The sequence below is a fragment of the Oncorhynchus masou genome, unplaced genomic scaffold, assembly GCF_036934945.1.
Source record: "Oncorhynchus masou masou isolate Uvic2021 unplaced genomic scaffold, UVic_Omas_1.1 unplaced_scaffold_2669, whole genome shotgun sequence".
In the NCBI taxonomy this organism is placed as follows: Eukaryota; Metazoa; Chordata; class Actinopteri; order Salmoniformes; family Salmonidae; genus Oncorhynchus; species Oncorhynchus masou.
The window spans coordinates 16,117-30,361 of NW_027009104.1; the positions used below are offsets into that span (position 1 = coordinate 16,117).

Sequence of the window (14,245 nt, forward strand, 5' to 3'; positions counted from 1 at the left end):
GATGTTTCTGAGAGGAGGAGGAGGAGGATAAGTAAGATGGAGAGATGTTTCTGAGGAGGAGGAGGAGGATAAGTAAGATGGAGAGATGTTTCTGAGAGGAGGAGGAGGAGGATAAGTAAGATGGAGAGATGTTTCTGAGAGGAGGAGGAAGAGGATAAGTAAGATGGAGAGATGTTTCTGAGAGGAGGAGGAGGATAACTAAGATGGAGAGATGTTTCTGAGAGGAGGAGGAGGAGGATAAGTAAGATGGAGAGATGTTTCTGAGAGGAGGAGGAGGATAAGTAAGATGGAGAGATGTTTCTGAGAGGAGGAGGAAGAGGATAAGTAAGATGGAGAGATGTTTCTGAGAGAGGAGGAGGAGGATAAGTAAGATGGAGAGATGTTTCTGAGAGGAGGAGGAGGAGGATAACTAAGATGGAGAGATGTTTCTGAGAGGAGGAGGAGGGATAACTAAGATGGAGAGATGTTTCTGAGAGGAGGAGGAGGAGGATAAGTAAGATGGAGAGATGTTTCTGAGAGGAGGAGGAGGAGGAGGATAAGTAAGATGGAGAGATGTTTCTGAGAGGAGGAGGAGGATAACAAAGATGGAGAGATGTTCTGAGAGGAGGAGGAGGAGGATAAGTAAGATGGAGAGATGTTTCTGAGAGGAGGAGGAGGAGGATAAGTAAGACTGAGAGATGTTTCAGAGAGGAGGAGGAGGAGGATGGTAAGACGGAGAGATGTTTCTGAGAGGAGGAGGAGGATAACTAAGACGGAGAGATGTTTCTGAGAGGAGGAGGGAGGAGGATAAGTAAGATGGAGAGATGTTTCTGAGAGGAGGAGGAGGAGGATAAGTAAGATGGAGAGATGTTTCTGAGAGGAGGAGGAGGAGGATAAGTAAGACTGAGAGATGTTTCTGAGAGGAGGAGGAGGATAACTAAGACGGAGAGATGTTTCAGAGAGGAGGAGGATAAGTAAGACTGAGAGATGTTTCAGAGAGGAGGAGGAGGAGGATAAGTAAGATGGAGAGATGTTTCTGAGAGTGGAGGAGGGAGGAGGATAAGTAAGATGGAGAGATGTTTCTGAGAGAGGAGGAGGATAAGTAAGATGGAGAGATGTTTCTGAGAGGAGGAGGAGGAGGATAAGTAAGATGGAGAGATGTTTCTGAGAGGAGGAGGGAGGAGGATAAGTAAGATGGAGAGATGTTTCTGAGAGGAGGAGGAGGAGGATAAGTAAGATGGAGAGATGTTTCTGAGAGGAGGAGGAGGAGGATAAGTAAGATGGAGAGATGTTTCTGAGAGGAGGAGGAGGAGGATAAGTAAGATGGAGAGATGTTTCTGAGAGGAGGAGGAAGAGGATAAGTAAGATGGAGAGATGTTTCTGAGAGGAGGAGGAGGATAACTAAGATGGAGAGATGTTTCTGAGAGGAGGAGGAGGAGGATAAGTAAGATGGAGAGATGTTTCTGAGAGGAGGAGGAGGATAAGTAAGATGGAGAGATGTTTCTGAGAGGAGGAGGAAGAGGATAAGTAAGATGGAGAGATGTTTCTGAGAGGAGGAGGAGGAGGATAAGTAAGATGGAGAGATGTTTCTGAGAGGAGGAGGAGGAGGATAACTAAGATGGAGAGATGTTTCTGAGAGGAGGAGGAGGAGGATAACTAAGATGGAGAGATGTTTCTGAGAGGAGGAGGAGGAGGATAAGTAAGATGGAGAGATGTTTCTGAGAGGAGGAGGAGGAGGATAAGTAAGATGGAGAGATGTTTTGAGAGGAGGAGGAGGATAACAAAGATGGAGAGATGTTTCTGAGAGGAGGAGGAGGGAGGATAAGTAAGATGGAGAGATGTTTCTGAGAGGAGGAGGAGGAGGATAAGTAAGACTGAGAGATGTTTCAGAGAGGAGGAGGAGGAGGATAAGTAAGACGGAGAGATGTTTCTGAGAGGAGGAGGATAACTAAGACGGAGAGATGTTTCAGAGAGGAGGAGGAGGAGGATAAGTAAGACAGAGATGTTTCTGAGAGGAGGAGGAGGAGGATAAGTAAGATGGAGAGATGTTTCTGAGAGGAGGAGGAGGAGGATAAGTAAGATGGAGAGATGTTTCTGAGAGGAGGAGGAGGAGGATAAGTAAGATGGAGAGATGTTTCTGAGAGGAGGAGGAAGAGGATAACTAAGATGGAGAGATGTTTCTGAGAGGAGGAGGAGGATAACTAAGATGGAGAGATGTTTCTGAGAGGAGGAGGAGGAGGATAAGTAAGATGGAGAGATGTTTCTGAGAGGAGGAGGAGGATAAGGTAAGATGAGAGATGTTTCTGAGAGGAGGAGGAAGAGGATAAGTAAGATGGAGAGATGTTTCTGAGAGGAGGAGGAGGAGGATAAGTAAGATGGAGAGATGTTTCTGAGAGGAGGAGGAAGAGGATAAGTAAGACGGAGAGATGTTTCTGAGAGGAGGAGGGAGGAGGATAAGTAAGACGGAGAGATGTTTCTGAGAGGAGGAGGAGGAGGATAAGTAAGATGGAGAGATGTTTCTGAGAGGAGGAGGAGGAGGATAAGCAAGATGGAGAGATGTTTCTGAGAGGAGGAGGAAGAGGATAAGTAAGACGGAGAGATGTTTCTGAGAGGAGGAGGAGGAGGATAAGTAAGATGGAGATGTTTCTGAGAGGAGGAGGAGGAGGATAAGTAAGATGGAGAGATGTTTCTGAGAGGAGGAGGAGGAGGATAAGTAAGATGGAGAGATGTTTCTGAGAGGAGGAGGAGGAGGATAAGTAAGATGGAGAGATGTTTCTGAGAGGAGGAGGAGGATAAGTAAGATGGAGAGATGTTTCTGAGAGGAGGAGGAGGAGGATAACAAAGATGGAGAGATGTTTCTGAGAGGAGGAGGAGGATAAGTAAGATGGAGAGATGTTTCTGAGAGGAGGAGGAGGAGGATAAGTAAGATGGAGAGATGTTTCTGAGAGGAGGAGGAGGAGGATAAGTAAGATGGAGAGATGTTTCTGAGAGGAGGAGGAGGAGGATAACTAAGATGGAGAGATGTTTCTGAGAGGAGGAGGAGGATAAGTAAGATGGAGAGATGTTTCTGAGAGGAGGAGGAGGAGGATAAGTAAGATGGAGAGATGTTTCTGAGAGGAGGAGGAGGAGGATAAGTAAGATGGAGAGATGTTTCTGAGAGGAGGAGGAGGAGGATAAGTAAGACGGAGAGATGTTTCTGAGAGGAGGAGGAGGATAAGTAAGATGGAGAGATGTTTCTGAGAGGAGGAGGAGGAGGATAAGTAAGACGGAGAGATGTTTCTGAGAGGAGGAGGAGGATAAGTAAGATGGAGAGATGTTTCTGAGAGGAGGAGGAGGAGGAGGATAAGTAAGACGGAGAGATGTTTCTGAGAGGAGGAGGGGAGGATAAGTAAGACGGAGAGATGTTTCTGGGAGGAGGAGGAGGAGGATAAGTAAGACGGAGAGATGTTTCTGAGAGGAGGAGGAGGAGGATAAGTAAGACGGGAGAGATGTTTCTGGGAGGAGGAGGAGGAGGATAAGTAAGACGGAGAGATGTTTCTGAGAGGGAGGAGGAGGAGGAGGAGGAGGAGGAGGATAACTAAGATGGAGAGATGTTTCTGAGAGGAGGAGGAGGATAAGTAAGATGGAGAGATGTTTCTGAGAGGAGGAGGAGGAGGATAAGTAAGACGGAGAGATGTTTCTGGGAGGAGGAATATTTAAGGAGTCTAAATATTTTACAGACCGAGTTGAATGTTTTGATTTCTGACTGTGGCAATAAAAACAGCAATGAACAGCTCAGCTCTGTTCTGCTCTCTGAAAATGAACAGCTCAGCTCTGTTCTGCTCTCTGAAAATGAAAGCTCAGCTCAGCTCTGTTCTGCTCTCTGAAAATGAACAGCTCAGCTCTGTTCTGCTCTCTGAAAATGAACAGCTCAGCTCTGTTCTGCTCTCTGAAAATGAACAGCTCAGCTCTGTTCTGCTCTCTGAAAATGAACAGCTCAGCTCTGTTCTGCTCTCTGAAAATGAACAGCTCAGCTCTGTTCAGCTCTCTGAAAATGAACAGCTCAGCTCTGCTCTCTGAAAATGAACAGCTCAGCTCTGCTCTCTGAAAATGAAAGAATGAAAAGGGAGGATCCAGTTAAAGGAGAGGGAGGATCCAGTTAAAGGAGAGGGAGGATCCAGTTAAAGGAGAGGGAGGATCCAGTTAAAGGAAGGGAGGATCAGTTAAAGGGAGGAGAATCCAGTTAAAGGAGAGGGAGGATCCAGTTAAAGGAGAGGGAGGATCCAGTTAAAGGAGAGGGAGGATCCAGTTAAAGGAGAGGGAGGATCCAGTTAAAGGAGAGGGAGGATCCAGTTAAAGGAGAGGGAGGATCCAGTTAAAGGAGAGGGAGGATCCAGTTAAAGGAGAGGGAGGATCCAGTTAAAGGAGAGGGAGGATCCAGTTGGATCCAGCTGTAAGCGTGGCCTGCCCTCTTAAAGCCTGCGTGGCCCAGCAGCTCATTCTACAGAGCCCAGCTAAGGGGCTGAGACAAACACTCCAAAGAAAAACATGTCAATTCTGATTTGTTTTTTGAAAGAACTGCCCATTGCAAAAAGGAAAAAGAACTACTCACACACAAAAAGTTGTCTATTTTTGTGTGTGAACCACCTGCTCATTTCAAGGCAGTGAACACCACCACATTCATCTTGTTCTGTTGGAAAAGGGGTTTCCATTCATTTCCAAACAGGAAGCAGCAGACTTTGTTGTTATGATAAATTGGTACGGATTGTTTGTTTTCCACAACTCAGCAGAAAAGGACTAGAGACTGCTGTAGTGTGCTCCTGACAGGGCATATTCAGGACACGCTGTTATGCTCTGCTGTTCTGTGTGTTTCGTACACAGACACACACACACACACACACACACACACACACGCATACCTGGATTTCTGAATAAATTGGTCATCACATTTGATCTGATCTTCATCTTAGTCATAACAACAGACAACACAGTGTGCTTAAACTAATAACACACCAATTATTGTATTTTTCTTGTCTATACTGATTACATCATTTAAACATTTGCAGTGTAGGTTGGAAAAGGTATGAGAACCCCAGGCTAATGACTTCTCCAGAAGATAACTGGAGTCAGGAGTCAGCTAACCTGGAGTCCAATCAATGAGACGAGATTGGAGATGTTGGTTAGAGTTGCCCTGTCCTATAAAAACACTCACAAATTTTGAGTTTGCTTTTCACAAGAAGCATTGCCTGATGGGAACCATGTCTCGAACAAGAGAGATCTCAGAAGACCTAATTGTTGACTTGCATAAAGATGGAAAGGGTTACAAAAGTATCTCTAAAAGCCTTGATGTTCATCAGTCCACAGTAAGATAAATTGTTTAGAGGTGGAGAAAGTTCAGCACTGTTGCTACAGGAGAGGCCGTCCTGCAAAGATGACTGCAAGAGCACAGAGCAGAATGCTCAATGAGGTTAAGAAGAATCCTAGAGTGTCAGCTAAAGACTTACAGAAATCTCTGGAACACGCTAACATCTCTGTTGACGAGTCTACGGTACGTAAAACACTAGACAAGAATAGTGTTCATGGGAGGACACCACGGAAGAAGCCACTGCTGTCTCAATAAAAACAATGCAGCACATTTGAAGTTAACAAAAGATCATCTGGATGTTCCACAGCACTTCTGGCAAAATATTCTGTGGACAGATGAAACTACAGCTGAGTTGTTTGGAAGGAACACAACACCATTATGTGTGGAGAGAAAAAGGCACATTGCTTGTGTGTTATTAGTTTAAGCACACTATGTTTGTCAATTGTTGTGACTTAGATGAAGATCAAATGTTATGAAAAATGTATGCAGAAATCCAGGTATTTCCAAAGGGTTCACATACTTTTTTCTTGCAACTGTACATATACACACACACACACACACACACACACACACACACACATACACACACATACACACATACATACATATACACACACATACATACATACATATACACACACACACACACACACACACACACACACACACACACACACACACACACATATACATACATACACACACACACACGCACATGCACATACACATACATGCACACACACACACACACACACACATGCACACACACACACACACACACACATACATATGAACTCACCACGTTGATGTCCACCAGGGGGGTGTCGCCCACTATCAGCTCCAGAGATTTCATGTTCCCTTAGAGCGATCTGCAACACACACCTCGTTAGACAAGCATCCATCATGACTATTAGGTTTCTGAAATCTAATGACAGGTAAGACTAGAGGTTATTTAGGACAAACTAATCCAGGTAAGACTAGAGGTTATTTATCTGAAATAGGTTATTTTCTGACATAATGACAGGTAAGACTAGAGGTTATTTAGGTTTCTGAAATAATGACAGGTAAGACTAGAGGTTATTTAGGTTTCAGAAATAATGACAGTTAAGACTAGAGGTTATTTAGGTTTCTGAAATAATGACAGGTAAGACTAGAGGTTATTTAGGTTTCAGAAATAAATCTACAGTAAATCTACTGTACTGAATCTACTGTAGTTGTCTAATCTACTGTAGTTGTCTAATTACTGTAGTTGTCTAATCTAAGTTTGCTAATCTAATGTAGGTGTCTAATCTAATATAGGTGTCTAATCTAGAGTTGTTAATCTTATAGGTGTCTAATCTAAAGGTGTCTAATGACTGTAGTTGTAAGACTGTAGTTGTCTAATCTAATGTAGGTGTCTAATCTAATATAGGTGTCTAATCTAATGTAGGTGTCTAATCTACTGTAGTTGTCTAATCTACTGTAGGTGTCTAATCTTTAGGTTTCTAAAATAAGGTGTCTAATCTACAGTAGGTGTCTAATCTACTGTAGTTGTCTAATCTACTTAGGTGTCTAATTCTGTAGGTGTCTAATAATATAGGTGTCTAATCTACAGTAGGTATTTAATCTACTTTTTTAATTTTATTTAATCTACTGTAGGTGTCTAATCTTTATAATATGTTGTGTGTTTGTAGAGACTTTATGATATGTTGTGTGTCTGTAGAGACTTTACGATATGTTGTGTGTCTGTTTCCTTCACCTCCACTCTGGTGTCAAACTTCATGACAGCTCCGGGGTTGAGGTGCACCTGGACCTCTGCCTGCCCCCCCACAGGTACCACACCCTCGGTGGGGGTCACCACCATGCCAGGCAGGGGGTACACGTCCAACACCTGATACCCACACGCGCGCACACACACACACACACACACACACACACACACACACACACACACACACACACACACACACACACACACACACACACACACACACACACACACACACACACACGCTATACCTCTATAAAACACACACACAAGTATAGACGGTACAAAGACCCGGTGTGGAGTGTGAACCTGGAAGTAGGCATGGTTGTGTCCTGTGTTGTGTAGCGTTGCGGTCCTGACGGAGGGGAAGATGAGAGGTACTGATCCAAACACCAGATGTTTCTCAGCCAGCTGCACACTGGATGAACCAAGCTGGAGGGAGGAGAATGGGATCTCTCTCTACATTAACAATCACAGGAACCTCAACTACAGAAACACACAGATACACACACACCTTGGCCAGACATCGTAGCTGTGCGGTGTTTCCCTGGTGAACACACAGGTCAAACTGTCCCTCCAGAGGAGAGGAGAAAGAGGGATGCCACATCACCTCACAGTCTAACTCCCTGTAGGCCTCCACAGTACCTGGCAGAGAGAAGAGGGGGGAGGAAGAGAGAGGGAGGGGGTGGGAGGGAGAGAGGAGGGAGAGAGAGAGAGAGGGTGGTAGGGAGGAGAGAGGGTGGTAGGGAGAGAGAAGGAGGGAGAGAGAGGGGGGGTGGGAGGGAGAACGATACTAGAGACACGTACATCCCCACACAGAACATATAGAGACTAGACTACAGTACATATAGAAGACTAGACTACATATAGAGACTAGACTACAGTACATCACCATACAGAACATATAGAGACTAGACTACAGTACATATAGAGACTAGACTACAGTACATATAGAAGACTAGACTAGTACATATAGAGACTAGACTACAGTACATCACCATACAGAACATATAGAAGACTAGACTACAGTACATCACCATACAGTACATATAGAGACTAGACTACAGTACATATAGAAGACTAGACTACAGTACATCACCATACAGTACATATAGAAGACTAGACTACAGTACATATAGAAGACTAGACTACAGTACATCACCATACAGTAAATATAGAAGACTAGACTACAGTACATATCACTAGACTACAGTACATATAGAGACTAGACTACAGTACATCACCCTACAGAACATATAGAGACTAGACTACAGTACATATAGAAGACTAGACTACAGTACATCACCATACAGTACATATAGACTAGACTGCAGTACATAGAGACTAGACTACAGTACATCACCATACAGAACATATAGAGACTAGACTACAGTACATATACAGTACATATAGAGACTAGACTACAGTACATATAGAGACTAGACTACAGTACATCACCATACAGAACATATAGAGACTAGACTACAGTACATATAGAAGAATAGACTACAGTACATATAGAAGGCTAGACTACAGTACATCACCATACAGTACATATAGAAGACTAGACTACAGTACATCACCATACAGTACATACAGTGGGGAGAACAAGTATTTGATACACTGCCGATTTTGCAGGTTTTCCTATCCCAGAACTACAGGGCAGGACCGGGTCAATGACCTGAAGAGAGCTGGGACCACAGTCTCAAAGAACCATTAGTAACCATTAGTAACACACTACACCGTCATGGATTAAAATCCTGCAGCGCACACAAGGTCCCCCTGCTCAAGCCAGCGCATGTCTAGGCCCGTCTGAAGTTTGCCAATGACAATCTGGATGATCCATAGGAGGAATGGGAGAAGGTCATGTGGTCTGATGAGACAAAAATAGAGCTTTTGGTCTAAACTCCACTAGCCGTGTTTGGAGGAAGAAGGATGAGTACAACCCCAAGAACACCATCCCAACCGTGAAGCATGGAGGTGGATACATCATTCTTTGGGGATGCTTTTCTGCAAAGGGGACAGGACGACTGCACCGTATTGAGGGGAGGATAGATGGGGCCATGTATCGCGAGATCTTGGCAAACAACCTCCTTCCCTCAGTAAGAACATTGAAGATGGGTTGTGGCTGGGTCTTCCAGCATGACAACGATCCGAAACACACAGCCAGGGCAACTAAGGAGTGGCTCCGTAAGAAGCATCTCAAGGTCCTGAAGTGGCCTAGCCAGTCTCCAGATCTGAACCCAATAGAAAATATTTGTAGGGAGCTGAAAGTCCGTAATGCCCAAAGACAGCTCCGAAACCTGAAGGATCTGGAGAAGGTCTGTATGGAGGAGTGGGCCAAAATCCCTGCTGCAGTGTGCAAACTTGGTCAAGATCTACAGGAAACGTATGATCTGTAATCTGTAATTGCAAACAAAGGTTTCTGTACCAAATATTAAGTTCTGCTTTTCTGATGTATCAAATACTTATGTCATGCAATAAAATGCAAATTAATTACTTATCATACAATGTGATTTTCTGTATTTTTGTTTTAGATTCCGTCTCTCACAGTTGAAGTGTACCTATGATAAAAAGTACAGACCTCTACATGCTTTGTAAGTTGGAAAACCTGCAAAATCGGCAGTGTATCAAATACTTGTTCTCCCCACTGTATAGAAGACTAGACTACAGAACATATAGAAGACTAGATTACAGTACATCACCATACAGAACATATAGAAGACTAGACCACAGTACATCACCATACAGAACATAAAGAAAACTAGACTACAGTACATATAGAAGACTAGACTACAGTGCATCACCATACAGTACATATAAAAGACTAGACTACAGTACATATAGAAGACTAGACTACAGTGCATCAACATACAGTACATATAAAAGACTAGACTACAGTACATATAGAAGACTAGACTACAGTACATATAGAAGAGTAGATTACAGTACATCACCATACAGTACATATAGAAGACTAGACCACAGTGCATCACCATACAGAACATATAGAAGACTAGACTACAGTACATATAGAAGACTAGACTACAGTACATATAGAAGACTAGACTACAGTACATCACCATACAGAACATATAGAAGACTAGACTACAGTACATATAGAAGACTAGACTACAGTGCATCACCATACAGAACATATAGAAGACTAGACTACAGTACATATAGAAGACTAGACTACAGTACATCACCATACAGAACATATAGAAGACTAGACTACAGTACATATAGAAGACTAGACTACAGTACATATAGAAGACTAGACTACAGTGCATCACCATACAGAACATATAGAAGACTAGACTACAGTACATATAGAGACTAGACTACAGAACATCACCAAACAGAACATATAGAAGACTAGACTACAGTACATCACCATACAGAACATATAGAAGACTAGACTACAGTACATATAGAGACTAGACTACAGTACATCACCATACAGAACATATAGAAGACTAGACTACAGTACATATAGAAGACTAGACTACAGTGCATCACCATACAGAACATATAGAAGACTAGACTACAGTACATATAGAGACTAGACTACAGAACATCACCAAACAGAACATATAGAAGACTAGACTACAGTACATCACCAAACAGTACATATAGAAGACTAGACTACAGTACATATAGAAGACTAGACTACAGTACATATAGAAGACTAGACTACAGTACATATAGAAGACTAGACTACAGAACATCACCATACAGTACATATAGAAGACTAGACCACAGTACATCACCATACAGTACATATAGAAGACTAGACTACAGTACATCACCATACAGAACATATAGAAGACTAGACTACAGTACATATAGAAGACTAGACTACAGTACATATAGAGACTAGACTACAGGACATCACCATACAGAACATATAGAAGACTAGACTACAGTACATATAGAAGACTAGACTACAGTACATATAGAAGACTAGACTACAGTACATCACCATACAGAACATATAGAAGACTAGACTACAGTACATCACCATACAGAACATATAGAAGACTAGACTACAGGACATCACCATACAGAACATATAGAAGACTAGACTACAGTACATATAGAAGACTAGACTACAGTACATATAGAAGACTAGACTACAGTACATCACCATACAGAACATATAGAAGACTAGACTACAGTACATATAGAAGACTAGACTACAGTACATCACCATACAGAACATATAGAAGACTAGACTACAGTACATATAGAAGACTAGACTACAGTACATATAGAAGACTAGACTACAGTACATCACCATACAGAACATATAGAAGACTAGACTACAGTACATATAGAAGACTAGACCACAGTACATCCCCATACAGTACATATAGAAGACTAGACTACAGTACATATAGAAAGAAGACTACAGTACATCACCATACAGAACATATAGAAGACTAGACTACAGTACATATAGAAGACTAGACTACAGTACATATAGAAGACTAGACTACAGTACATCACCATACAGTACATATAGAAGACTAGACTACAGTACATCACCATACAGAACATATAGAAGACTAGACTACAGTACATCACCATACAGAACATATAGAAGACTAGACTACAGTACATCACCATACAGAACATATAGAAGACTAGACTACAGTACATATAGAAGGCTAGACTACAGTACATATAGAAGACTAGACTACAGTACATCACCATACAGTACATATAGAAGACTAGACTACAGAACATCACCATACAGAACATATGGAAGACGACAGTAGCGTGTGGTTTTGATAAGGCCCAGAGCAGCAGCCTACCTGTGGCTGGGCGTATGGAGGAAGGCCAGGCCCGTCTCTGTGATGATGGGCCTCCAGGTGAAGTCAGCCGGGTGGTTCCTGGGGTTGACCAGGGTCACAGTACCCCTGTAGGCCGACTGGGCCAGGTAGCTGGGGGAAGGGGACAGGACCACCTGGCTCTGGGACAGCTGGAGGACCACAGGGACCAGCTGGGACTGAACCAGGACATGGCTGCGGTGATGACTATTCACCGTGTAGCAGATTGACCTGGGAGACAGAATCTACCAGTCAAATGGCAGCCAGCCAGTCAGTTCATCAAGCAATAACAATTGGACTCCATTTGGTTGGTCAATTATCAATTTAGGAAACCTCTATATATAAAAGAGAGAGAGAGAGAGAGAGATCGAGAGCGAGAGCAAGAGAGATCGAGAGCAAGAGAGAGAGCGAGGAGCGAGAGCAAAGAGAGATCGAGAGCAAGAGAGAGAGAGATCGAGAGCGAGAGCAAGAGAGATCGAGAGCAAGAGAGAGAGAGAGAGAGAGAGCAAGAGAGATCGAGTGCAAGAGGGAGAGAGAGAGAGAGCGAGAGCAAGAGAGATCGAGAGCAAGAGGGAGAGAGAGCAAGAGCAAGAAGAGAGAGAGAGAGATTGAGAGCGAGAGAGAGAGAGCGAGAGCAAGAGAGAGAGAGAGAGTGAGACAGAGACAGACAACCAGCCACACACAGAGTGACTAACTTGTGGAACTTTCCCAGCTTGGTGCTCTCTAAGACGAGGGGCAGGGTGGCTCTGGAGAGGGGGGGCAGGACGTGGGACAGGGGGCTGGAGCGCTGCAGCTCAGGACAGCAGTCTAACTCCAGCTGCACCCACACATACACCTGCAGGTTGTTCACCAGGTCCAGGTTCCTCACACACACTGAGGCCACACACACCTCACCAAAATCTATTAAGGACGGGCCTGGAAGGGGAGGAGGGGAAACCAAACTCTGATTCACATCTTTAAAATGCTAATTTCGTGAATATTCTCTTCATCAGCCATGGGAGGGACAAGAGGGCTTAAGATTCCTAATGCAAACAAAGACTGCATGCGTTTCTCACCTATGACTACTTGGTGGAGCTGCTGAACTGTCAGGGTGCGACTGCAGTCTGCCACCTCCTGGTTGGTGGAGGGTAGTGCATTGATGCCCTCTGTCACCTGGACAGCAGAGGGTTAAAGAATGATAGAGAAAGAGGAATACCATACAGTCAGTCAGGAAACACCAGATGTAGAATGATAAAGGGAGTGGAGTGTATACAGTCAGTCAGGAAACACCAGATATAGAATGATAGAGACAGAGGAATTCCATACAGTCAGTCAGGAAACACCAGATACAGAATGATAAAGGGAGGGGATTGTATACAGTCAGTCTGGAAACACCAGATACAGAATGATAAAGGGAGGGGATTGTATACAGTCAGTCAGGAAACACCAGATATAGAATGATAAAGGGAGGAGTGTATACAGTCAGTCAGGAAACACCAGATATAGAATGATAAAGGGAGGGGATTGTATACAGTCAGTCAGGCAACACCAGATACAGAATGATAAAGGGGGATTGCAGGGGCTAAAACAGGTAACTGTAGACTTTAGAGGACCCATGAAAAATGGTTTACCAGAGACTTTAAACACCCTGCTTTACCTGCCATACCTGTCTGAATCTGGACCTGGTCTCCATGGCAGCCAGCATACAGGTGGTCAATAGCTGGCTATGTCCCTGGTCGACGCTATGCCCCTCCTGGCTGTGATTGGACTCCAGGTCCCTCAGAGAGCTGGGGGGTGAGGAGCCCTGCGGCAGGCCGGAGCCCAATGTCTATGTCGTCCTCCACCTCACCATGCAGCCTGAGAAGAAAGAAAATCCGCATTTTCAACGTCAGAAAATAAAGCGTTTCTTTGACGTCCGACGTGGAATGCTTTGAAAGGCTGGTCATGGCTCACATCAACACCAGTATCTCAGAACCCCTAGACCCACTCCACTTTGCATACCGCACCAACAGATCCACAGATGATGCAATCTCTATGGCACTCCACACTGCCCTTTTACACCTGGACAAAAGGAACACCTATGTGAGAATGTTATTCATTGACTACAGCTCAGCGTTCAACACCATAGTGCCCTCAAAGCTCATCACTAAGCTAAAGACCCTTGGACTAAACACCTGCCTCTGCAACTGGATCCTGGACTTCCTGACAGGCCGCCCCCAGGTGGTAAGGATAGGTAACAACACATCCACCACGCTGATCATCAACACGGGCCCCTCAGGGGTGCGTGCTCAGTCCCCTCCTGTACTCCCTGTTCACTCATGACGGCCATGCACGACTACAACACCATCAATGAGTTTGCTG

The 14,245-nt window shown here is 44.0% G+C and overlaps 1 pseudogene; it reads right to left on the minus strand.

Moving 5' to 3' along the window:
• Nucleotides 1-14,245, minus strand: part of LOC135533800 (cilia- and flagella-associated protein 47-like) — a 41,962-nt pseudogene that overhangs the window by 15,839 nt on the left and 11,878 nt on the right.